Below are 25,450 nucleotides of genomic sequence, written 5' to 3' on the forward strand. Positions count from 1 at the left end.
AAAGCAGCCGTAAAAACCAAAGGAGAGGTGGCTGGAAAGGGAAACACAGCCGTAAAAACAAAGGCAAACATGACCCCAAGAATAACAAGGAGCAAGCGAAGTTCAAGAAGATAAATCAAAAGGACCAGCTTACAATTGTAAATTTATCGAACAGGATGCTGACAGCCTGTGAGGAATCAGTCCTCAAATTGGGACAAACTTTCTGCCCTAATGTTCGCATGGAATACACCCAGACAAGAATAGACCTCTTCAAATTTATCCGGAAAATCAAGTTGCATACATTTTTCAAGGTCAAACCTACAAGTAAGGAAACCAAATATTTAAGACATAATCAGAAAGAAACTGATCTTCTAAATGTCAATGACCTGACTGCATGTGAATTGTTAGAAAGTCTTCGGTCGGAGTCCAACATTGAGATTGAGCAAGAGGCACCAAATAGTGGTTTAAAATCAACTTCCAGATTTCTTGTTAGAAAGTCTTCGGTCGGAGTCCAGACATGATGAAACAAATTCTTTGACACAAAGACTAGCCAACATTGAGATTGAGCAAGAGGCACCAAGTAGTGGTTTAAAATCAACTTCCAGATTTCTACCACAAACTCCAATTGATGCCATTGACATCTTTTCGGATGCTGTCATCAAGGATTTGATGGCTATTCGAGTGGAACCTGCATCCAAAAAACAGACATATAATATCACCAAGTCTCAAAGGCTGGCAATTAAAACGTTATCAAAGGACACAACTATCATCTGTAAGCCTTCTGATAAAGGAGGAAATATTGTTATCTTATCACGAGAACAGTGCACAGATGAAGCCATGCGTCAACTCAAAGACACACATTGCTATGAACTTACAACCAAGAAGGAATATCAAGAAAGCATTAGTAATGCACACAATCTCCTTAAAAAATGGCATGATAAGAGAATGTTGGATTTGGAGGAATATCTGTTTTTAAAAACTACAGACCCGGTCATTCCAACCTTTTATCATTTGCCTAAAATACATAAAGACATCGTCAAACCTCCAGGAAGACCAATTATCTCTTCGATTGGGGGACTAACAGAAAATCTTTCCAAGTTTTTGGACCACTATCTATTTGAGTCTGTTTTGACCTCAAATCCTATATCAGGGATACTACAAACTTTATTGAAAAGATTGAAAGCCTGATTTGGTTACCATCGTACTGGCTAATTACGCTTGATATAACCAGCTTGTACACATGCATAGATCACGAACAAGGAATGCATGCAGTAGAATACTTTCTAAACAAACGGCCATTAAAACTGGCCATGCACAACAAAATGTTATTAGAACTGGTTAATTTTTGTTTAAGAAATAACATCTTTCTTTTTTAGGATACATTGTTTAGACAGTTGTCTGGTACAGCGATGGGCTCCTGCTTCGCCCCCAGCTACGCAAATCTTTTCGTGGGCTGGTGGGAAGAGTAGGTAGCCTGGGCCCCAAAAAACATTGAGTGGTCAAACAAGGTGGTCGCTTGGTATAGGTATATTGATGACCTCTGTTTGGTCTGGGCAGGGTCAAAGGAAGCAGAGACTTACATCAAAGTACTGAATGATAATGACTGTAATTTAAGATTCTCTGGAGACATCAGTAAAGAAACAGTGAACTACTTGGACCTGAAAATAGAGGTCGATAATGATAAAATCAGGACCTCTTTATACCGGAAGCCCACTGCGGGCAACAGCATATTGCATGCGTCCAGTAGTCATCCCCGCAGACTGATCAATAGTATTCCTTATGGGGAGTTCTTACGTCTGAAGAGAAACAGTACGCTTGACGATGACTTTGAAATATCAGCACAGGGTAGCATGGAGAGATTCCTACAGAGAGGTTACAACCAACAACTGTTACATTATGTACTTAATCGTGTGAGACAAATACAGAGGCGAGACTTATTTAAAAAGAAATCTGGTCCAACTTCTGATGATGGTAAATTTAGATTAATCACGCCATATTCTGTGGATTCTCACAGATTAAGATCTATCATGATAAAGCATTGGCATATTCTTAAAACCGATTCCATCGTCGAATCAGATATCCCTCCCACACCATTGATTACCTTCAGAAAGGCTAGGTCGTTAAGGGATTATTTGGTACAAAGCCATCTAAACCCCTTGATTAAACAGCCAGGGGCGTTAAAAGATGCAAAAGGGTTCTTCCCTTGTGGAAGATGTAAGGCCTGCGCATCCAGCAAACGTTTCCTTTTCTATGAAATAAGAGGGTGCAGTGGGGGGAGGAGGATTGATAAGTTTATGTCGTGCCACACCAGCCACGCAGTACACTGCCTCAGCTGCCCATGCAATCTTAAATAAATAGGTAGCACTATCAACCCGGTAAAGTTAAGAATTCCCGAGCACATGCGGGCAATTGTGAACAAAGACTTTTCTTATCCAGTCGCTCACCATTTTGCCATCAAACATAACAGCGACAGAGGTCTTCTTAAATATTTCTGTATAGATTGTGTTCCTGAAAACATCAGAGGAGGTAACAAATTGCAGAAATTAAGAAGACTTGAATCACGATACATAGTAGATCTCGAAACAAAAACACCGGGGGGACTCAATACGGGGGAAGAGATGGCTTCTCATGTTGGATAACAGTAATGAAATGTGATTTATGTGAACGTGACCATCTCTGTATGAGAATTTAGACTAATGCTTTTGACTTGATTACCTATTGCTCTATGATGTAGGTGTGTTTTACGACAGCTTTTTCATGTAATTTGCGGTATAAAATGAAAATAATTTGAAGATTTGTTTTTTTTTGAGAATTCCCATAGAATGTTAAATGGCAGGATGAATTGTGTGCATCTGTAGAACGTGTCTCTTGAAATGTTTCCTTGGGTATATTTTCGAGGATATGCAGCCATTTGGCTCTAATTGCCGATCCACGGCAAGATTTTAACTTTTGAAAGCACGGTATGTGTAAAAGAATAAAATTGGCCTTTACTTGCCTAAGTGTCACTCACTAAACTCAATGAGTGATACGCAATCCTCATATTCCAGGAGAATGGAGAGAGATAGGTGCTGGGCGCGCACTGTTGATCTCTGCCATATAAACAGCAATTGTATGACCATGGTTGCAGGGGACATGTCTCTAAATGGTGAGACATTAATGCCGATACACGGCATGATCGCATTAAAACAGATTGGATTTGTTTAAATACTAATAATGTTTGCTTAAAGCGTATCAAAACACACTCTAAGATGGCGCTTATGATCGTGCAGAGTGTAATCCTTTGTCGATTGGCATTGCACTGTTTTGAATGTTTTAAAAATGGCGCTTGCATCGCGTTCACTTATGACACTGAGGAAGGGACGCTTCCCGAAACGCGTTTGTATATCTTGAAATAAAGTTTGTTGGAAATTGCCAAGGAACCCGTGAGTGCTGCCGTCTTTCTTTGACCTAGGGATCTGGGTTGAAAGTTTTGGAGCTAATATTGTGTACGCGGTACACCAACGCGTGGCAGCACCCGCCAGCAGAGTGACTTGTGGTACTGGTGGACCCTGGAGCATTGATATATATATATATATATATATATATATACATATATGTCCAAGAACCTTCCCAACAAAAGAAAGTCTGAGGCCAATTAGGGGGAGCACAACGGAGAATCTTTATTGCAGCAAAGCACAAAGGCGCTGGCGGGCGTTTTTTATATGCATTTCAGCCTTGTGGCCTCCTCAGCGCCCAGCATGTATCACAGGAGATGAATGCGCCGCTCACCAGTACTGCCCCACCCGGTTCAGATATATGTTGTGGTTAGCTCCTCCCCCAGTCGTAATCTGTGTCACCTGCTCGGGTTGTCCAATGTAATGAGGAACTACTGATCCCAGCATGCAGTGGTTTGCCAGGATCGCCACGTTTCTACGGGAAATAGCAGGACTGTTTGGCAGCTTTCTCCTCATGTCCCGCACTGCCTGCCACAACAGAAGAACTCCTTGCATCCCCCATAACTGCACCACCGCCACATTCAGGTACGTTTATCCGCGGGAGCAAGTGCGGCAATGCGCCTCGCACAGGGCAGAGTTCCATAACTCCAACACCGCTTCTATCCCTCCCGTTTGCAGTGGTGGGCCTGATCCATTCCGAAAACTCGGATTCGAAGAAGGTTGCGCCAGAGCACAACACTGCCAGTGGAGATCAAGCCGGCTTGTGTGCAGGGGCCCCAGTAGCACGTCGCTGGCTCGTAGTGCAAAATATGTCCAAGAACCTTCCCAACAAAAGAAAGTCTGAGGCCACTTAGGGGAGCACAACGGAGAATCTTTATTGCAGCAAAGCACAAAGGCGCGGGCGGGCACGTGACTGTGAACAAGGTAGACAGAGCTACCGAAATGCGTGGGTCAACCTGTGCGAGTGCAAACTAATGGATTTAAGAATAAATTAACCTTCAAAGAAACTTTGCTGGAGTTGCGGCTTAATTGTCTCCTCAGAGACGTGTTTGACTGATTGATAGTGGTGTTGGTCAACTGCATAAGCGACGCACCTTCCAGGCAGCGCCATGTAAGTCGGGGAGAAAGGAACCGGCCTGTTTGAATATATATATATATATATGTGTGTAGGCTCATGTTTTCAAAGAAAACTGCTGCACTCGCGAGGATCTTGTAATTTAAATTTATTGTGAGGACGCGTTTCGGTGATTTGCCTTCTTCTCCTCGCACAGGCAAGTTAAACATAAGTGCATGATGTAACGTGATTTTACAGAGTGATCTTGAATCTTATTGGCAGAAATGTTCTAAAAGGAGGAGTATGATTGGTACTTTGCCGATGCCACTTCCGTCTTGATTCCGAGTGATTTTCATAGTTCATGGTGCTCTATAGGGAGTAAATTAAAACAATATTAAAGTCATGATGACTTTGCCAATGTCTCTTCGTTATTTCACCACATAAAACTCCCACTAGAACCCATGCTTTGTTTCTTCAATATTCCTCCATAGTCTGCCTCAACAGTTCAACTCGCTGAATGTTTTGAATGGCACACACATCATCAACCATGAGACTTCTTTTAGTAGTCAGTGCGGGTGTCGGTAAATATCCGTAACCCCGCCCCCAGTCTGGATGACTGGCGACCATCGTCGACGCCGATACCAGAGATGCCTTTATGGTGTTGCAAAACGCTTGTAGAAATACTTGGGTCCATTTTCCACTTTAAAGCGTGGCTGCACTCTTCGTGCAGGTGGTTAAATACTCTGATCGGCCCCCCTGCAGAGGAAAGAAAGAAAGGACCACCATTACAAAATCGTCCTTCCAGATTGTATCGCCTCCATCATGGCATGTCATTGATCCAAGTCTATTACAGTCATGTAATATTATATTTGAAACCTGCCAGAACTGCAGTGGCCATAAAAATTAAATACGTACCTGCTGACAGCAAGTTGGGGCATGACCACAGGCAAGGTGGAAGTCACTGAGACTGAGCACCTTCAGGTACAAGACTTTTATTTGGCAGTATGCAGCAGATGAATGGGTTATCGTGCCATTCTAGTGCTTCCCAGAAAAAGGAACAGTGGGATGATATGCTATCAATGCATGATTAAAGAACAGTGAGGAACTTTTTCCTGTCATGGGGGAGAAGTGTGGCTCAATGGTTAGAGCGGCAGACCCTGATGCAGAGGTCTGGCCCAAGACCAGGGACCAGGGTTCAATTTTCGCCTCGGCGGGTCTTGGGCTCTATTTCCCCAGACCTGAGTTAGTGTGCGCTCTAGCTTGCCGTCATCGTGCGTGTGGCGCAACACGTCATGACGGGAAGCGGCTGATGAGTGCACATGCGCAAACGGCGGTTCGCGCTCCAGAGTGCCCGGAGCGGTAGCGCTGCATGTACGCTCTGCGCTCTTTCTGCCCGTAATCTTGATAATTAATAAACCAGCCTGCAACTTACAAACCTGGGTCCTGGTCATCATTTGGTGTGAGTAAAGAACATTACAGTGGCGGCGAGGACTGGGATCTCCCACATACACCCTCCTCAACAGAAAAAGTCAAGGAGAGAAGGAAGGAAGACCAAGGAACATCACGGACCCAAGCTGGAACATTGTCCAGTGCAAACTTAAGCTGGAGGAGCAGAAAGAGCGTGGCAGAAGCGTGCAAGTGAGGGCAACACCCTACCAGTACCCCAGAGCCAGAAGGCACGAGAGACCAGCAAATTAAGCAAGGTAGGAGGGCAGGAGTGCCCCACTAGGCCCTGGCGGAAGGAGGAAATAGTGGAGTAGGGGGAGGAAGAGAACCCCATCCCGACACGGAGCAGGAGGAGAGTACCAGTGCTCCAGGCAGCCCCAGAAAGCAAGGGGAAGAACTGGAGCGGCAAGCAAAAATGAGCACCCATGCGACCTTGCTCACAGGGCTGATCCCATTTCTGCCCAAACCAGGCGAACCCCAAATGAAGTGGGAGGACTGGAAGGAGTACTTCAAAAACTACCTGGAAGCATTAGAAGATGAAAGTGGAGAAGAGTTCTCGAGTGCGAGAAAAAAACAAATACTGCTGCATAACCTGGGCCCTGAGGGAATCAGAGTGTTCAAGAACATAGAGCCAGCGCCCCGGCAAGCAGCTGACAACGATGTGTACAAACATGCCCTGGAAGACCTAGACACACACTTTTGCCCGGCAGTATGTGTCTCCGTTGATCATTACAACGTTCAACAGAGAAAACAAGGTGAAGGGGAACCCATCGAAGACTATGTGGCAGCTTTAAGGAGACTAGCGGTCACGTGCAAGTATGGAACACTCCAAGATGATTTTATACAGGATCAGATCGTGATGCATACCACCAACAAGGCCGTACAGGACAAGTTGTGGGCACATAGCGAAGCGACACTAAAGGAGGTAATTGCGATGGTGAAGAAAGCGGAGCTTTCGAAACGTTGCGCTGAGGGGAGCGAAACGGGAGAATGTGCAGAGAGTGATGGTCAACAAGGTGGATGACGCTGAAGCGTCAGGAAGACACAAAATGGTGCCAGGAGAGAGCAGAGGAACCAGCAAATGGGCGGGAAAACTGGGGCAAACAGGGAAGCAAGCAGGGGACAGCAAAACTGCATGCTACAGGTGCGGAAGTACGAACCACGCGGCCCAAGACAAGGGATGCCCTGCTTTCCGCGCCAAATGCATGTTCTGCGGCCTGATGGGCCATTACGAAAAGGTGTGTCGGCGTAAAGGGAAGAAGTCGATGGTGAAATTCATTGCACAAACTCAACCAGAAGTAGAATCGGAGGAAGTATCGGATGAGGACGACCGGGTGCTATGCATCGAAGAACAAGTGATGGGAATTGACACCAAGCGCTCTGATAAACCGCGTGCAGACATGCTGATTGGGGGAGTGAAGATAAGAATTGCAATAGACTCGGGGTCCCCATACACCATAGTCCAGAGGTCGGTATGGGAAGAAGAATTTAAGCCCATCCTGGGATCCAAAATGGAACCACCAGACATACGTCCGATCTCGTACACGGAAGACCCCATCCCCATGGTAGGCTACCCGAGCCTGAAGTTTGAATTCAGAGGGAGATCTGCAGTGTGCAAACTGTATGTAGCAGAGAAAGGCCCCTCTGTACTAGGATGGTGAGATCAGGGAGATCTTGGAATCAAGCTGGATCCGGGTGGTGCGGAACAAGTGCTGCTGACGGACTGCGGCAAATGGCCAGACGTAGAGAAAGTGAGGAGAGACTTCCCCAAAGTGTTTGGGGGGAAGGTAGGCAAGTTGGAGAAGTTTATGCACAAGATAGTACTAAAGGAAAACTCCCAGCCGGTGTCCCACAATGTCCGAAACATACCTATAGCGGTAAAAGAAGCGGTAAGACTCGAACTGCACAGACTGGAGGAACAAGGAAACATCGAGCCCATCAACAGTTCGGAGTGGTTGGCGCCCCTAGTGGTCGCCAGAAAACCCAACGGCAAGGTGCGTTTGTGCGTGGACCTGCGCGAGTTGAACAAGTGCCTCGTTGTGGAAAAATTTCCCTTGCCAAGGATTGAAGAAATGTTAGCCAAAACGCGAAGAGGTCAAGTGGTTTTCCATGGTGGATCTCACGTCTGCCTATCATCAAATAGACTTGCACCCATCCAGCCGGAGATTCACATCGTTCATCATGCCCTATGGGTGCTATAGGTTTCGCAGGATGCCCTTTGGGCTAGCGTCCGCCGCAGCGGTGTTCCAGAAACTAATGCGCCACTTGTTTAAAGATGTCGACGGCATCCAGTACTTCCAAGACGACATCTTGGTCATGGGGATGGACCAGTAAGATCATGACAGAAAACTCAACAAAGTGCTGAGTGTGCTACAGGAGAAAGGCCTGACGGCGGAGTGGGAAAAGTGTAAACTGGGCATGCCAACCGTCACGTACCTGGGGCACGAAATAGGAGGACAAGGGATCACCCCCAAGAAAGGAAATGTAAAGGCCATTTGCGATGCCAGAGCTCCAAGCAACTAAGAGGAAGTGAGGTCATTCCTAGGCATGGCAGAGTACTATAGCAGGTTCGTCCAGCACTTTGCCACGAAAACCCACAAACTGAGGCAGCTGGTCAGGGAAAAGACGGCGTTCCAGTGGGACGAAGAAGCACAAAAGGAATTCGAAGAGTTAAAAATGAACATAAGCCTAGCTGTGCCGCTACACGGGCACGATCTCTCAGGACAAACGATTTTGACTACGGATGCCAGCGATAAGGGGCTAGGAGCGGTACTGGTGCAGGAGAGAGAAGACAACACAGTGGAAACCCTGAGTTTTGCGTCCAGAGCGTTATCCCCCACGGAACAAAAGTTTAGCATCATTGAGAAAGAAATGCTAGCTGTAACATGGGCCATTGGAAAGTTCCGACAATTTCTGTGGGGAGCGACATTCCGTTTGCAGACCGACCACAAGCCACTGGTCAAGGTGCTTACCTCGAGTGGACACGACACAGCCACTCCGCGCATAGCCAAAATTACCCTTAAGCTCTTAGACTACAGGTATGACGTAGTATACATCCCTGTACAAAAGGGGGTGGTGATGGGCAGAGCATCTGAATCAATCAAACACTCACACCCAGTCAAAAGATCTGGGTTTAATCCATCACCGTTCTTTAGCCCACTCTGCCACCCCAGTTCAGACATGGCTATATGCAAATCAGTCTGACCCTGTGCCTCATGGGAACAGACCAGCCCGAACTGCCAAGCCATGTCTTCCCTGGACCGTAAACAAGCTTCCGAGGAACGGTTTCTGGCATTCCAGCCGTCTTCAGCCCGGCTTGCTTGAATCCAGTGGCAAAGTTAGCAAGGGACTCACGAAGGGCGGAAAAACCTTAAGCTTTCTGGCCACGAAAGCATGGAACAGCTTGCCCAAAAAACTTAGACAACAGACCCTTGAAAAACCCTTCAGAAAGCTCTTAAAGACCTGGATATTCAACCTCTCTGATGACTACTCCAAGGCAGCCATCTAACCCCCCTCCATCTCTAGGACTGGTCATCCAGGATTTTTAGCGCCAAGATGCTCCCTCTGGAGCGAACGTCGCGCTCTAGAAATACCCTCACAATATCACAATATCACGTCTGAGCATACCCTGCCACACTTATGGTGGCCAAAAGCGGAACAAAAGGGGGTGGTGATGGACAGAGCATCTGAATCAATCAAACACTCACACCCAGTCAAAAGATCTGGGTTTAATCCATCACCGTTCTTTAGCCCACTCTGCCACCCCAGTTCAGACATGGCTATATGCAAATCAGTCTGACCCTGTGCCTCATGGGAACAGTCCAGCCCGAACTGCCAAGCCATGTCTTCCCTGGACCGGAAACAAGCTTCCGAGGACCAGTTGCTGGCATTCCAGCCGTCTTCAGCGCGGCTTGCTTGAATCCAGTGGCAAAGTGAGCAAGGGACTCACGTCTGAGCATACCCTGCCACACTTATGGTGGCCAAAAGCAGTACAAAAGGGGGTGGTGATGGACAGAGCATCTGAATCAATCAAACACTCACACCCAGTCAAAAGATCTGGGTTTAATCCATCACCGTTCTTTAGCCCACTCTGCCACCCCAGTTCAGACATGGCTATATGCAAATCAGTCGGACCCTGTGCCTCATGGGAACAGACCAGCCTGAACTGCCAAGCCATGTCTTCCCTGGACCGGAAACAAGCTTCCGAGGACCGGTTTCTGGCATCCCAGCCGTCTTCAGCCCGGCTTGCTTGAATCCAGTGGCAAAGTGAGCAAGGGACTCACGTCTGAGCATACCTGCCACACTTATGGTGGCCAAAAGCGGTACAAAAGGGGGTGGTGATGGACAGAGCATCTGAATCAATCAAAGAATCACACCCAGTCAAAAGATCTGGGTTTAATCCATCACCGTTCTTTAGCCCACTCTGCCACCCCAATTCAGACATGGCTATATGCAAATCAGTCTGACCCTGTGCCTCATAGGAACAGTCCAGCCGAACTGCCAAGCCATGTCTTCCCTGGACCGGAAACAAGCTTCCGAGGACCGGTTTCTGGCATTCCAGCCGTCTTCAGCCCGGCTTGCTTGAATCCAGTGACAAAGTGAGCAAGGGACTCACGTCTGACCATACCCTGCCACACTTATGGTGGCCAAAAGCGATACAAAAGGGGGTGGTGATGAACAGAGCATCTGAATCAATCAAACACTCACACCCAGTCAAAAGATCTGGGTTTAATCCATCACCGTTCTTTAGCCCACTCTGCCACCCCAGTTCAGACATGGCTATATGCAAATCAGTCTGACCCTGTGCCTCATGGGAACAGTCCAGCCTGAACTGCCAAGCCATGTCTTCCCTGGACCGGAAACAAGCTTCCGAGGACTGGTTTCTGGCATTCCAGCCGCCTTCAGCCCGGCTTGCTTGAATCCAGTGGCAAAGTGAGCAAGGGACTCACGTCTGAGCATACCCTGCCACACTTATGGTGGCCAAAAGCGGTACAAAAGGGGGGTGATGGACGGAGCATCTGAATCAATCAAACACTCACATTGAGTCAAAAGATCTGGGTTTAATCCATCACCGTTCTTTAGCCCACTCTGCCACCCCAGTTCAGACATGGCTATATGCAAATCAGTCTGACCCTGTGCCTCATGGGAACAGTCCAGCCCGAACTGCCAAGCCAGGGTATGCAGGGTATGTTCTGACGTGAGTCCCTTGCTCACTTTGCCACTGGATTCAAGCAAGCCGGGCTGAAGACGGCTGGAATGCCAGAAACCGGTCCTCGGAAGCTTGTTTCCGGTCCAGGAAAGACATGGCTTGGCAGTTTGGGCTGGACTGTTCCCATGAGGCACAGGGTCAGACTGATTTGTATATAGCCATGTCTGAACTGGGGTGGCAGAGTGGGCTAAAGAACGGTGATGGATTAAACCCAGATCTTTTGACTGGGTGTGAGTGTTTGATTGATTCAGATGCTCTGTCCATCACCACCCCCTTTTGTACCGCTTTTGACCATCATAAGTGTGGCAGGGTATGCTCAGACGTGAGTCCCTTGCTCACTTTGCCACTGGATTCAAGCAAGCAGAGCTGAAGACGGCTGGAATGACAGAAACCGGTCCTCGGAAGCTTGTTTCCGGTCCAGGGAAGACATGGCTTGGCAGTTCGGGCAGGACTGTTCCCATGAGGCACAGGGTCAGACTGATTTGCATATAGCCATGTCTGAACTGGGGTGGCAGAGTGGGCTAAAGAACGGTGATGGATTAAACCCAGATCTTTTGACTGGGTGTGAGTGTTTGATTGATTCAGATGCTCCGTCCATCACCACCCCCTTTTGTACTGCTTTTGGCCACCATAAGTGTGGCAGGGTATGCTCAGACGTGAGTCCCTTGCTCACTTTGCCACTGGATTCAAGCACGCTGGGCTGAAGACGGCTGGAATGCCAGAAACCGGTCCTCGGAAGCTTATTTCCGGTCTAGGGAAGACATGGCTTGGCAGTTCGGCTGGACTGTTCCCATGAGACACAGGGTCAGACTGATTTGCATATAGCCATGTCTGAACTGGGGTGGCAGAGTGGGCTAAAGAACGGTGATGGATTAAACCCAGATCTTTTGACTGGGTGTGAGTGTTTGATTGATTCAGATGCTCCGTCCATCACCACCCGCTTTTGTACCGCTTTTGGCCACCACAAGTGTGGCAGGGTATGCTCAGACGTGAATTCCTTGCTCACTTTGCCACTGGATTCAAGCAAGCCGGGCTGAAGACGGCTGGAATGCCAGAAACCGGTCCTCGGAAGCTTGTTTCCGGTCCAGGGAAGACATGGCTTGGCAGTTCGGGCTGGACTGTTCCCATGAGGCACAGGGTCAGACTGATTTGCATATAGCCATGTCTGAACTGGGGTGGCAGAGTGGGCTAAAGAACGGTGATGGATTAAACCCAGATCTTTTGACTGGGTGTGAGTGTTTGATTGATTCAGATGCTCCGTCCATCACCACCCCCTTTTGTACCGCTTTTGGCCACCATAAGTGTGGCAGGGTATGCTCAGACGTGAGTACCTTGCTCACTTTGCCACTGGATTCAAGCAAGCCGAGCTGAAGACGGCTGGAATGCCAGAAACCAGTCCTCGGAAGCTTGTTTCCGGTCCAGGGAAGACATGGCTTGGCAGTTCGGGCTGGACTGTTCCCATGAGGCACAGGGTCAGACTGATTTGCATATAGCCATGTCTGAACTGGGGTGGCAGAGTGGGCTAAAGAAGGGTGATGGGTTAAACCCAGATCTTTTGACCGGGTGTGAGTGTTTGATTGATTCAGATGCTCCGTCCATCACCACCCCCTTTTGTCCTGCTTTTGGCCATCATAAGTGTGGCAGGGTATGCTCAGACGTGAGTCCCTTGCTCACTTTGCCACTGGATTCAAGCAAGCCGGGCTGAAGACGGCTGGAATGCCAGAAACCGGTCCTCGGAAGCTTGTTTCCGGTCCAGGGAAGACATGGCTTGGCAGTTCGGGCTGGACTGTTCCCATGAGGCATAGGGTCAGACTGATTTGCATATAGCCATGTCTGAACTGGGGTGGCAGAGTGGGCTAAAGAATGGTGATGGATTAAACCCAGATCTTTTGACCGGGTGTGAGTGTTTGATTGATTCAGATGCTCCGTCCATCACCACCCCCTTTTGTACCGCTTTTGGCCACCATAAGTGTGGCAGGGTATGCTCAGACGTGAGTCCCTTGCTCACTTTGCCACTGGATTCAAGCAAGCCGGGCTGAAGACGGCTGGAATGCCAGAAACCGGTCCTCAGAAGCTTGTTTCCAGTCCAGGGAAGACTTGGCTTGGCAGTTCGGGCTGGACTGTTCCCATGAGGCACAGGGTCAGACTGATTTGCATATAGCCATGTCTGAACTGGGGTGGCAGAGTGGGCTAAAGAAGGGTGATGGATTAAACCCAGATCTTTTGACTGGGTATGAGTGTTTGATTGATTCAGATGCTCCGTCCATCACCATCCCCTTTTGTACCGCTTTTGGCCACCATAAGTGTGGCAGGGTATGCTCAGACGTGAGTCCCTTGCTCACTTTGCCACTGGATTCAAGCACGCCGGGCTGAAGACGGCTGGAATGCCAGAAACCGGTCCTCAGAAGCTTGTTTCCGGTCCAGGGAAGACATGGCTTGGCAGTTCGGGCTGGGCTGTTCCCATGAGGCACAGGGTCAGACTGATTTGCATATAGCCATGTCTGAACTGGGGTGGCAGAGTGGGCTAAAGAATGGTGATGGATTAAACCCAATTCTTTTCACTGGGTGTGAGTGTTTGATTGATTCAGATGCTCCGTCCATCACCACCCCCTTTTGTACCCCTTTTGGCCAACATAAGTGTGGCAGGGTATGCTCAGACGTGAGTCCCTTGCTCACTTTGCCACTGGATTCAAGCAAGCCGGGCTGAAGACGGCTAGAATGCCAGAAACCGGTCCTCGGAAGCTTGTTTTCGGTCCAGGGAAGACATGGCTTGGCAGTTCGGGCTGGACTGTTCCCATGAGGCACAGGGTCAGACTGATTTGCATATAGCCATGTCTGAACTGGGGTGGCAGAGTGGGCTAAAGAACGGTGATGGATTAAACCCAGATCTTTTGACTGGGTGTGAGTGTTTGATTGATTCAGATGCTCCGTCTATCACCACCCGCTTTTGTACCGTAGTATACATCTCTGGCAAGTGTAATAAAGTTGCGGATTATCTCAGCAGGGCTGGGGCCATGGAAGAAGCGCCAAATCCTGATTTAGAGAATGAGGAGATGGTAGCGGTGATGGAGGACACGGAAAGAGCCATCAGCAGGCAGGAGTGGGCACAAGCTTACGAAGAAGATGAAGAGTTGCAGGAAGTCAAAGACTGCCTCATAAAAGGGTGGCCAGAAAAGAAGAGATTGAGGGAAATGATCAGGAAATGTTATGAGGCGCGAGAAGAATTATCAGTGAGCGATACCGGCATCTTCTTGTATCGAGGTCACAAAGTAGTTCCCCCAAAATCATTAGTGGCAACCCTCCTGTGTCAGCTACACGAAGGTCATTTAGGCATCGTCAAAACCAAGGGGAGAGGGAAGCAAATGTACTGGTGGCCAGGAATGGATATCCAAGTGGAGAGACATGTAAGAGACTGTGCCCAGTGCCAATGCGCTGACAAAACATTGAAACCATTAAGGCCAGCATTAGGTAGATTTGAACGCCCATGTAACCCGTGGGAAGATGTGTCAGTTGACATTCTGGGTCCAGTGTTGGATAACCAAGGGACAGCGAAGTACTTGTGCGTTATGGTAGACAAATATTCCAAGTGGCTGGAAGTTCATGTGCAAGAGGAAATGGAGTCAGACACAGTGATAAAGTTCCTCACATCTGTGTTTCTAAGAGATGGAATTCCGAGAACTATCCTGACAGACAATGGCCCACTGTTCACATCGGAGAAATGGATCAGAAACACGGAGAGAAATGGAATGAAATCCAAGCAAACTTCAGTGTATCACCCCGCAAGCAATGGACAGGTAGAAAGGTTCAACCAGGTCCTCATGGGGTCCATCCAAGCCGCCATAATGAAGGGCAAAGACTGGGAAGGAGAAATCCAGAGCATGATGTGGGCGTACAGGATCACACCCACTTCGACTGGCTACAGCCCCTTCCAGATCTTGAGGGATATGCACCCTTTCACTAAGGACAATGTGATTTGGAGAGAAAAAACCATCACCAGCAAATGGTCCCCGGTGGTAGTCCAGCAAACCTGGAGAAGGCGCAGAGAGTGTACACTGAGTATTACAACCGGAGGAGGAATGTGAGAGAAGTGGATCTGGAAAGAGGAGAATGGGTGAGGGTGAAGTTGGCAGTACTGAAAAAGAAAGGAGAAAGCAAGTACAGCCCGCCCCTGCGAATGGAAGAAGTGTATGACAGAGCCGCGTTAATCAGTGACGGGAAGGTGTGGTCCCAAGATCGCATGGCGAAGATTAACAAAATTGTGAGATGGCCTACAGAAGAAAGAAGCAATCACTCAGTCCATACACAAGAGGATGGGGTGGAAAGTGCGACTGCAGGAGACGACGGCCAAGAAAGCGAAGGAGAACAAGTAAGGAGAGAAGACCCAAAGACACTGAGTGGGAGAGAGACAATAGCCGAAAGGGGTGTCACGCCCCTGAGAGGTGAACCAGGTATGCAGAGAGACGCAGCAGTGAGTCATGCACGAGAAGGAGCCCGAGAAGTCACCGCTCCGGTAAGATGCACACGAGCAGGAAGAAAGGTGGTCAAACCCACACGCTTTAGAGACTTTATATTGGAAGACTGTTGAACTAAGGACTTATTTATTGTGTGTGTGAAAAAAGGGAGATATGTAGTGTGCGCTCTAGCTTGCCATCATCGTGCGTGTGATGCAACACGTCATGACGGGAAGCGGCTGATGAGTGCGCATGTGCGAACGGCGGTTCGCGCTCCAGAGTGCCCAGAGCTGTAGCGCTGCATGTACGCTCAGCGCTCTTTCTGCCCGTAATCTTGATAATTAATAAACCAGCCTGCAACTTACAAACCTGGGTCCTGGTCATCATTTGGTGTGAGTAAAGAACATTACACCTGATAATTCTCTCGCCTTGGTGCCTATTCTAATCATAGGTCCCACTCTGCAACTCTGGGCAATAGCTTGCTTAATCTCCACACCGGCCCCAACAGCACTGGGATGCCTAGCTTCACCTGGGGGGGGTGCTCAGGAGTGGACATTTCACAGGGAAAAGCCAGGCAGGGTTCCACAGCGGTATGAGTACAGCGCCAGGACGCCCCATTGCTGGGGCAGTAGTGCGCTTTACAAGTACAAAATTCATTCATTCATTCATTCATTCATTCATTCATTCATCACTGAGATGTAAAAACGGTACGATGACTGTAATATACTTGGATCAATGACATGCTATGATGGCGGCGATACAATCTGGAAGGACAATTGTGTAAAGGTGGCCCTTCCTTTCTTTCCACTGCAGGGAAGCCAATCAGAGTATTTAACCACCTGCAGATAATGAATTGTTTTACAAGAGGCATTTGAGAAAGGCTTGATGCCGAAACACGCCATGCCCAGTGCAAATAACATTTACATTGAAACCGCAAGAGTGGTGGAGGGGCTTTGGTGTATAATAAATTGATGCAGGTCACATGCATTCCGAAGGCACCCATCAGCAAAGAGTTTGGCAGGTGTGGTGGCACTTTGTTGGAATATATATAAGATATATACATATATATATATATATATATATATATATATATATATATATATATATATATATATATATATATATACATATGTACATATATAAGGGCAGATTTACATGCCCCTTGCGCCACTCTCGGTACAAAAGGGGGTGGTAATGGACGGAGCATCTGAACCAATCAAACACTCACACCCAGTCAAAAGATCTGGGTTTAATCCATCACCGTTCTTTAGCCCACTCTGCCACCCCAGTTCAGACATGGCTATATGCAAATCAGTCTGACCCTGTGCCTCGTGGGAACAGTCCAGCCCGAACTGCCAAGCCTTGCCTTCCCTGGACCAGAAACAAGCTTCTGAGGACCGGTTTCTGGCATTCCAGCCGTCTTCAGCCCAGCTTGCTTGAATCCAGTGGCAAAATGAGCAGGGACTCACGTCTGAGCATACCCTGCCACACTTATGGCGGCCAAATGCGGTACAAAAGGGGGTGGTAATGGACGGAGCATCTGAACCAATCAAACACTCACACCCAGTCAAAAGATCTGGGTTTAATCCATCACCGTTCTTTAGCCCACTCTGCCACCACAGTTCAGACATGGCTATATGCAAATCAGTCTGACCCTGTGCCTCATGGGAACAGTCCAGCCGAACTGCCAAGCCATGCCTTTCCTGGACTGGAAACAAGCTTCCGATGACCATGTCTGAACTGGGGTGGCAGAGTGGGCTAAAGAACGGTCCTCGAAGCTTGTTTTGACTGATTTGCATAGAGCCATGTCTGAACTGGGGTGGCAGAGTGGGCTAAAGAACGGTGATGGATTAAACCCAAATCTTTTGACTGGGTGTGAGTGTTTGATTAGTTCAGATGCTCCGTCCATTACCACCCCCTTTTGTACAGCTTCTGGCCGCCATAAGTGTGGCAGGGTATGCTCAGACATGAGTCCCTTGCTCACTTTGCCACTGGATTCAAGCAAGCCGGGCTGAAGACGGCTGGAATGCCAGAAACCGGTCCTCGGAAGCTTGTTTCCGGTCCAGGGAAGGCATGGTGTTGCATTTCACCTTTTAATTATTTATTTCCCTTGCTGGAACTAGAACCCTGCTCCTGCGTGAGCCTTCCTGGTTCTGTGTTCCAGATTCCCTGTGTGGCAGTTTAAGCCTGCCCTGCTGTTCAGCTGGATGCTCTGTGCCTCTTCACCTACAATAAATCCTTTTTTTGATACATATCGTCTGGCATCTTACTTTACAAAATTGGCGACGACTGGAGAACCAAAGAAATCCTTTTGCGGCATTTCCTAGGCACAGGTGCGAGGATTTCTTCTAAAAACGTACCCATCCACCTCTCTTCAATTTCTACGTGGTCGGACTGCTGTTGAGTTAAGCCTCTCCTCATCCGTTCGTTTGGCAGCCTCGTGGTATGTACTTTGAGGAAGTTATTGCTTTTTTACTATTTTTCCTCATTAAGAGAAGTCTGCCGTTATCTACGTAGCGTTAGCAGGTTGCCATAACAACCTTTCTGCCTGCATGTCAGCACGTCATAAACGTCACGACGCTTAACGCGTCATCACGCGGATCACGCTCTCTCTAGAGCCAATCCGCCTTGTTTTCTTCTGCTGGTAAAGGCGCGTCACAAAGGGTGTCCTGATTCAACGCCGCCTCAGCGTCAAAGCGTCTTGGATCTACACTTGTTTCTCGAGGCGCGTCACAAGCGATGCCCCAGATCAGCGCTGCCTCGGCATCAAAGCCTCCTGGATCAACGTCCGCCTCAGGTAATTAGGCTGACCGAGTGAAATCCTGACGCTAGCGCTACAATACTGACAGCTACGACGTGATTAAAACTGACATTTACTGCTTTTCACCTTAACGTTTTAAGACATACTTCCAGACTGAAAACGCTACACTTTTTGATGCTTAAACGCTGAAAGACTTATTCAATTGTTCTTTTCTCAAAGCTTTGTTCTTCTCCTGCTTTGAGGGTTGGTACTATATATATATTTTTTTTTTTGCTACTCTGCATTTTTGCTGTGTCCAGTACAGTGCAAGTATAATTTGGATATTTTGATACTTTCTTATCATTTTCTGTGTGCATTCTACACCATTGGCATCATCTATGCTATTTACAGTTACTGTTATTTTATTTAAGTGGTGTGATTAACTTATTACTCTGCCATGCAATTTGATCCTCCAAGCAAGTTTCTGCAGAGCAAAGGTGAACCACCTATTCCATGGTCACGTTGGAAGGAAGAGTTTATCACCTACCTTAAAGCCATCGATGGTGAGCGTATGTCTGCTGAAAGGAAGAAAAATATTTTCCTCCACTGCTTGGGTTCAGAGGGTCAAAATGTCTTCAGAACTCTTCCTCCTATGCGTTCAGGAGGTGATCACAATGTTTACGATGAAGCTTTATTGCGAATTGAAAATAGATTTAAACCCAATACCAGTGTAGCATTGAACAGGTATAAGTTTTATACTAGAGCTCAAGAAGAGAATGAAAGTTTTGATGACTTTCTCACTGCACTTCGAGCTCTGTCCCTTCATTGCAATTTCGGGTTAATGACTGACGAAATGCTCAGGGACCAAATTATTGTACATGTGAGAAGTAAAAAAGTTCAGGAGCAGCTTTGGATTCTGGGCGATCCCAGTTTAGAGGTGACCATCAGTACCTCCAAAGCTCTTGAACAATCTGAACGTTGGATGAAAACTTTAGAAAGTAAAGCTTCCTCTGGCACTGTTAGTAAACTATCTTCTAGTGTTGATGAGGGTAATGTTAGTGCTGTTTCATCCTCTAGCTCATTTTCCACTGGCAAGCCCAATGTTAATACGAAAACTCAGGTCAATTCAAAAAATTATTACTGCTTTAGATGTGGTAATCCCAACCACATTGCTTCGTATTCTCGTTGTCCTGCCATTGGAAAAGAGTGCACTAAATGTGGACGTTCAGGTCATTTTTCTAAAATGTGCAAAGACACTAGTTCTAGAAAAGATTCCTCTTTTTCCTCTAAAGGCAAAATTTCCACTGTGTCACAAGGTATGTCATCATCCCAAGACCTTGAACATGGCATTGTTGTTTCTATCCGCAATGTGTTTGATATTAATTCTGCAGAAACTTTGAGTTCTCCGGATTGTATCGTTAATATTTTGGGTAAAGAGCTCAAACTTATGGCGGATTCAGGCTCTCCCTGGACCATTATCACCAAGTTATATTGCAATGAAGTTTTTGGTAATCTAGTTGATCTAACTAGCTTATGTGAGTCTGATATTGTTGCACAAAACTTTGATGAATCCTACATTAATATTGTTGGTTATAAAGAAGTCTGTATTGAGTTTAGGGGGAATAGTGCTTGGATCAAAATGTACATTGCCATCAAAGGTGTGAATGTTCTGGGCTGGAGGGATCAATTCAGACTTGGTATTACCTTAAATCCCAGGAACAAAGACCCTATTTCTGTAGTTGCCATTACGTATGATGCTGCACCTTTGAACAACACTGCTTCATGTTCTACGAGTACTCATTTGTCTGATGAGAGTATGATTGCTTCTGAATCCTCAAGGGATGTATGTGATCTCGAGAAGGACCTTCCTTTGCTATTCCCTCAAGTTTTTTCTGAGAAACTCGGCAAACTTAGAGGTTTTTCCCATAGGATCAAAGTTAAAAATGGTGCCATTCCGGTCAAACAGAAGTTGAGGGGTGTACCCATCAGTATAAGAGCTGAACTCAAAATCTTATTGGATGATATGATCCTTGGTGGTGTCATTGAAGAGGTGGAGTCCTCTGAATGGGTTTCGCCCATCGTTTTGGCTCAAAAACCTGATAAAAGTATCAGGCTATGTGTGGACCTGAGGGCTCTCAATGCCAACTTAATTACTGATTGTCACCCTCTCCCCAATATAAACGAAATGGTTTGCTTGTTGGATGGTGCTTGCATTTTCTCTACTCTTGATTTGCGTTCCGCTTATCACCAAATCGAATTGACTGATGATGCAAAGCAATTTACCGCTTTCATCACTCCGTTTGGCCTTTTTCAATTTAAGCGGATGCCTTTTGGCCTAGCCTCCGCCGCTTCGGTCTTTCAGAGGGCCATGCACCATATTTTTAAGGAGGTTAGTTCTTTCGTAAAGTGTTTCCAGGATGATATCCTCATTTTTTCTAAGAATGTGGATGATCATCGTGTTCATCTTAAGGATGTGTGCAACAAGTTATGTGAAGCTGGTCTTACTCTCAAATTTAACAAGTGTAAATTATTTTGTAAGAGTGTCGAATACTTGGGTCATACTTTGTCTGCCGACGGTGTAGTTCCCAAGCGTTCTCTTGTTGATGCCATTGTAAAAGCCCCTTCTCCTGACAACAAGGAGAAATTGCTTTCCTTCGCTGGCTTATGCGAGTACTACAGTAAGTTCATTCGCAATTTCGCCACGAAAATGGAACCCCTCAGGGAGCTTACCAGGAAGTCCTCTGACTTTGTGTGGTCTGAAAGGCAGGAGTCTGCCTTTTCTTCTATCAAAGAAGATATCGTCAATGCCCCCACTTTGAGATCCTTCTCTCTCAACAAAAAGTGCATTATTACCGTGGATGCCAGTTGTTATGGTCTTGGAGCTGTGTTAGGTCAGGTTTCTGGCAAAGAAGAATGGTGTGTTGCCTTTGCGTCAAGGACCCTATCTCTCACTGAGAGGAGGTATGCGGTTATCGAAAGGGAGTTGTTAGCCTGCACATGGGCTGTGGAGCATTTTCGCAATTATGTTTGGGGCAACAGATTCATTCTTAAAACTGACCACAAGCCCTTGGTTGGTATCTTGTCTCCTGGTGGAGGTTGGAACTCAACTGCTCGCATTGCACGCTTATCTTCAAAGTTGCAGGAGTATGATTTTGAGGTTTTGTATGTCCCAGGTAGGAGTAATGTCACGGCGGACTTTCTCTCTAGGTTGCCTTGCCCTGATGTTGGTTCCAACCCAGATAATCCTGAAATTGATATTGTTTCTGTGGTTAATGACTATATTTCTAGTGATTTCAGGGGTGTCACTGAGATTGAGTGGATGTCGGAAGTTGAGAAGGATCCCATTTTCTCATTTATTTTTGATTGTTTAGAAAAAGGTTGGCCCAAGGATAAATCTGTTTTACCTGAATTTGCCCCTTTTTGTCAGGTTTCATCTGAGATTGAGGCTGTAGGAAGGATTTTGTTTAAGTCTGGGAAAATGATTCCTCCTGCTTCTCTGTACAACAAGATTCTTTCATTGGCCCATAGGACTCACATTGGGATGTCCTCCATGAAACGTCTCATTAGGACCAACTTTTGGTGGCCTGGCCTCGACAAGATGGTAGATAGAACTGTCCGTGACTGTGTGGATTGCATTAGTAGTGATAAGATGCTTAAGGTGTCTTCTGCTCCCCTTCATCCTGTTTCTTGGCCCGATCATCCCTGGCAGAAGCTTGCTTTTGACATTTCTGGTCCTTTCCACCGCCTACCAGAGAATGCTCGTTTTGCTTTAGTTCTTATTGACTATCACAGTAAATGGCCGGAAGTTAAGTTTGTCTCCTGTGCCACCACCTTGGTCATTATTTCTTTTCTTAGGGAAGTTTTTGCCAGAGAGGGTTCCCCTGAAATCCTTATTACTGATAATGGCGTCCAACTTATCTCTCGGGACATGGAGGATTTTCTTGTTTCTTGTGGTATCAAGCATCACACTACTTCGTTGTATGAGCCTAGAGAAAATGGCCAGGTTGAGAGGTTTAACCGTGTCCTCAAAAATGCTGTGGAGCTTGCTTGTTCTTCGTGTGAATCCTGGAGGGATGTGGTAAGGGAAAGACTTTGGATGTACCGCATCACCCCACATGCTGTTACTGAGGTTAGTCCTTTCCAACTTCTGAAAGGGAGAACTCCCAGTTCTGAAATCTGTCCTTGGTGGGTTAAGAAGTTGGATGTTAAGGCTGACCACTTAGACATCTCGCAAGTGGCCAGTCGGGTTGAAACCAAGCAGAACACTATGAAGTCTTTGTTTGACCGTAAAATGAATGTGAAAGTTCCTGATTTTGTTGTGGGCGAATGGGTCAAGATCAAGAAACCTGGGTTCACTCTCAAAGGTCTTTCCAAGTTTGGCAACCCCATTAAGATTGTCAAAGTTTTCAGGAACTCTGTAATTACCCAAGATGGTAGATCCTGGAACATAAGGAGGGTTGCCAAATGTAAGTTTGTTCCTCCTGGTTCTGCCCAGACTTCTACTCATGATAAATGTTCTGCTCAGAGTTCTTCTCATGGCGACAGCAACTGTGTTCCGCCCTCTCAATCTGTCGCTCATAGAGTTAAAACCAATGCCAGACCTGTAGTTATGCCTTCTAGGTTTTTATCTTAATTCTCCTTTCACTTTACTGTTTGCTTTGTTTTATAGGAAGGAGATGTGTTGCATTTCACCTTTTAATTATTTATTTCCCTTGCTGGAACTAGAACCCTGCTCCTGCGTGAGCCTTCCTGGTTCTGTGTTCCAGATTCCCTGTGTGGCAGTTTAAGCCTGCCCTGCTGTTCAGCTGGATGCTCTGTGCCTCTTCACCTACAATAAATCCTTTTTTTGATACATATCGTCTGGCATCTTACTTTACACATGGCTTGGCAGTTCGGGCTGGACTGTTCCCATGAGGCACAGGGTCAGACTGATTTGCATATAGCCATGTCTGAACTAGGGTGGCAGAGTGGGCTAAAGAACGGTGATGGATTAAACCCAGATCTTTTGACTGGGTGTGAGTGTTTGATTGGTTCAGATGCTCCGTCCATTACCACCCCCTTTTGTACCGCCTTCCGCCACTCTGGCATCAGTTTTAACATGGTAAAATTGACTCAAAAATGGCGCAAGGGACTTGTAAATCTGCCTCATAGTGTCTAATATCTATCAGTCTAGAGACACTAGTCATAGGGAACCTGTATTCACACCCAGGAGCTCTCTGCTGAGGAATAATCTAGAAAAACTTCGAAGGGTGGAAAGTGAAGTGGCCCTGAGCACAGGAAGCCGTAGGGCCAAAGGCAGGGCCTTATGAAGAATAGGTGCACCTTCAGCTTATTCCTTAAAAAAAGATTTAGGGGCGAGGCCCCTCTGAGCCCCTAAACAAGCTTTTCCAGGGCTTAGATAAAAGAAAGGAACCCTGCAGCCTGCCTGTGAACTCAGCTTATGATGAGGAATGCAGAGTAGATTTGAGCTTCTCTCAACTCCTAGGAGTGCCATGGGGGCGTGGCCTTCCTCTTCATTCTCTTACCGTGTCTGAAATTTTAACGTATAATTCACTATTATTTGACATTATGACGGCTTCACTTAAAGCTATTTATTCAATGTTTTCTAAACAGGGGCCCAAAATATTTTTTGCCCGGAACACCAAACATTATTACGATCCTCTTGAGGCCCAGATGCATGTGTGGCAGAGACTATTGGAGACTTGTAAGAAACAAGGGTCCCCTGGAGAGATGGATAGCAAGTAACCCCTAGGTCAGGGAAAAACACAATGAAGGTAACAACCTAGGCAGTAGTAAGGAGATTGCCCACGTAATAGTGGCAGGACAAGGACAACACACTTCCAGTTAAAAGCAAATTTTATTAAACATAATTCAACTAAACACAAATAGAATTATAAAGTTAAAAAGCATGTCAACCAGGCAATTGTGGTACAAAGGAGTTACAAATGACAAATTATAAAAACAAATTATTTAAGAAAAAATTACACAAAGTAACAATAATTCATAAAAAACACATATAAGCTCTCTATAAGAAATGTATGAGTATTTTGTCAAAAGACTATTGGAGAAACAGGTGCAGGTGAGACTAAAGGCCAAGTGAGGCACAAATGCAGGTGTAGCAGGGAAAATTGGATAAACATTTGCAGGTGAAACAAGAGGTCAAGTGAGGCACAGAGGAATATGTGGCCAATACTAATGGAGGTACCGGTGCAGGTGAGGCAAAAGGCCAAGTGAAATACAGATACGGGTGTACCAGAGACTATTGGAAAAACAGGTGCAGGTGAGACAAGAGGTCAAGGGAGGCACAGATGCAGGTGCAGCAGAGACTAGTGGAGGCACCAGGGCAGGTGAATCGAAGGTCCACGGAGGCACAGACGCAGGTGTGGCAGAGACTATTGGAGGCACCAGTGCAGCTGGAAAAAAAGATACAGGGAGGCACAGATACAGGTGTGGCAGAGACTATTGGAGGAACCAGTGCAGGTGGAAAAAAGATACGGGGAGGCACAGATGCAGGTGTGGCAGAGACTAATGGAGGAACCAGTGCAGGTGGAAAAAAGATACGGGGAGGCACAGATGCAGGTGTGGCAGAGACTAATGGAGGCACCAGTGCAGGTGAAACAAAGGTCCAAGGAGGCATAGATGCAGGTGCAGCAGAGACTATTGGATGCACCAGTGCAGGTGAAACAAAGGTCCAGGGAGGCACAGACGCAGGTGCGGCAGAGACTATTGGAGGCACCAGTGCAGGTGAAACAAAGGTCCAGGAAGGTACAGATATAGGTGCAGCAGAGATTATTAGAGGCACCAGTGCAGGTGAAACAAAGGTCCAGGGAGGCACAGACGCAGGTGTGGCAGAAAATATTGGAGGCACCAGTGCAGGTGAAACAAGGGTCCAGGGAGACACAGATGCAGTGCGGCAGAGACTATTGGAGGCACCAGGGCAGGTGAAAAAAAGGTCCAGGGAGGCACAGACGCAGGTGCGGCAGAGACTATTGGAGGCAGCAGTGCAGCTGGAAAAAAAGATACAGGGAGGCACAGATGCAGGTGTGGTAGAGATCATTGGAGGCACCAGTGCAGCTGGAAAAAAGATACAGGGAGGTACAGATGCAGGTGTGGCAGAGACTATTGGAGGCACCAGTG

This window comes from Lissotriton vulgaris, unplaced genomic scaffold, assembly GCF_964263255.1.
Source record: "Lissotriton vulgaris unplaced genomic scaffold, aLisVul1.2 SCAFFOLD_1962, whole genome shotgun sequence".
NCBI lineage: Eukaryota > Metazoa > Chordata > Amphibia > Caudata > Salamandridae > Lissotriton > Lissotriton vulgaris.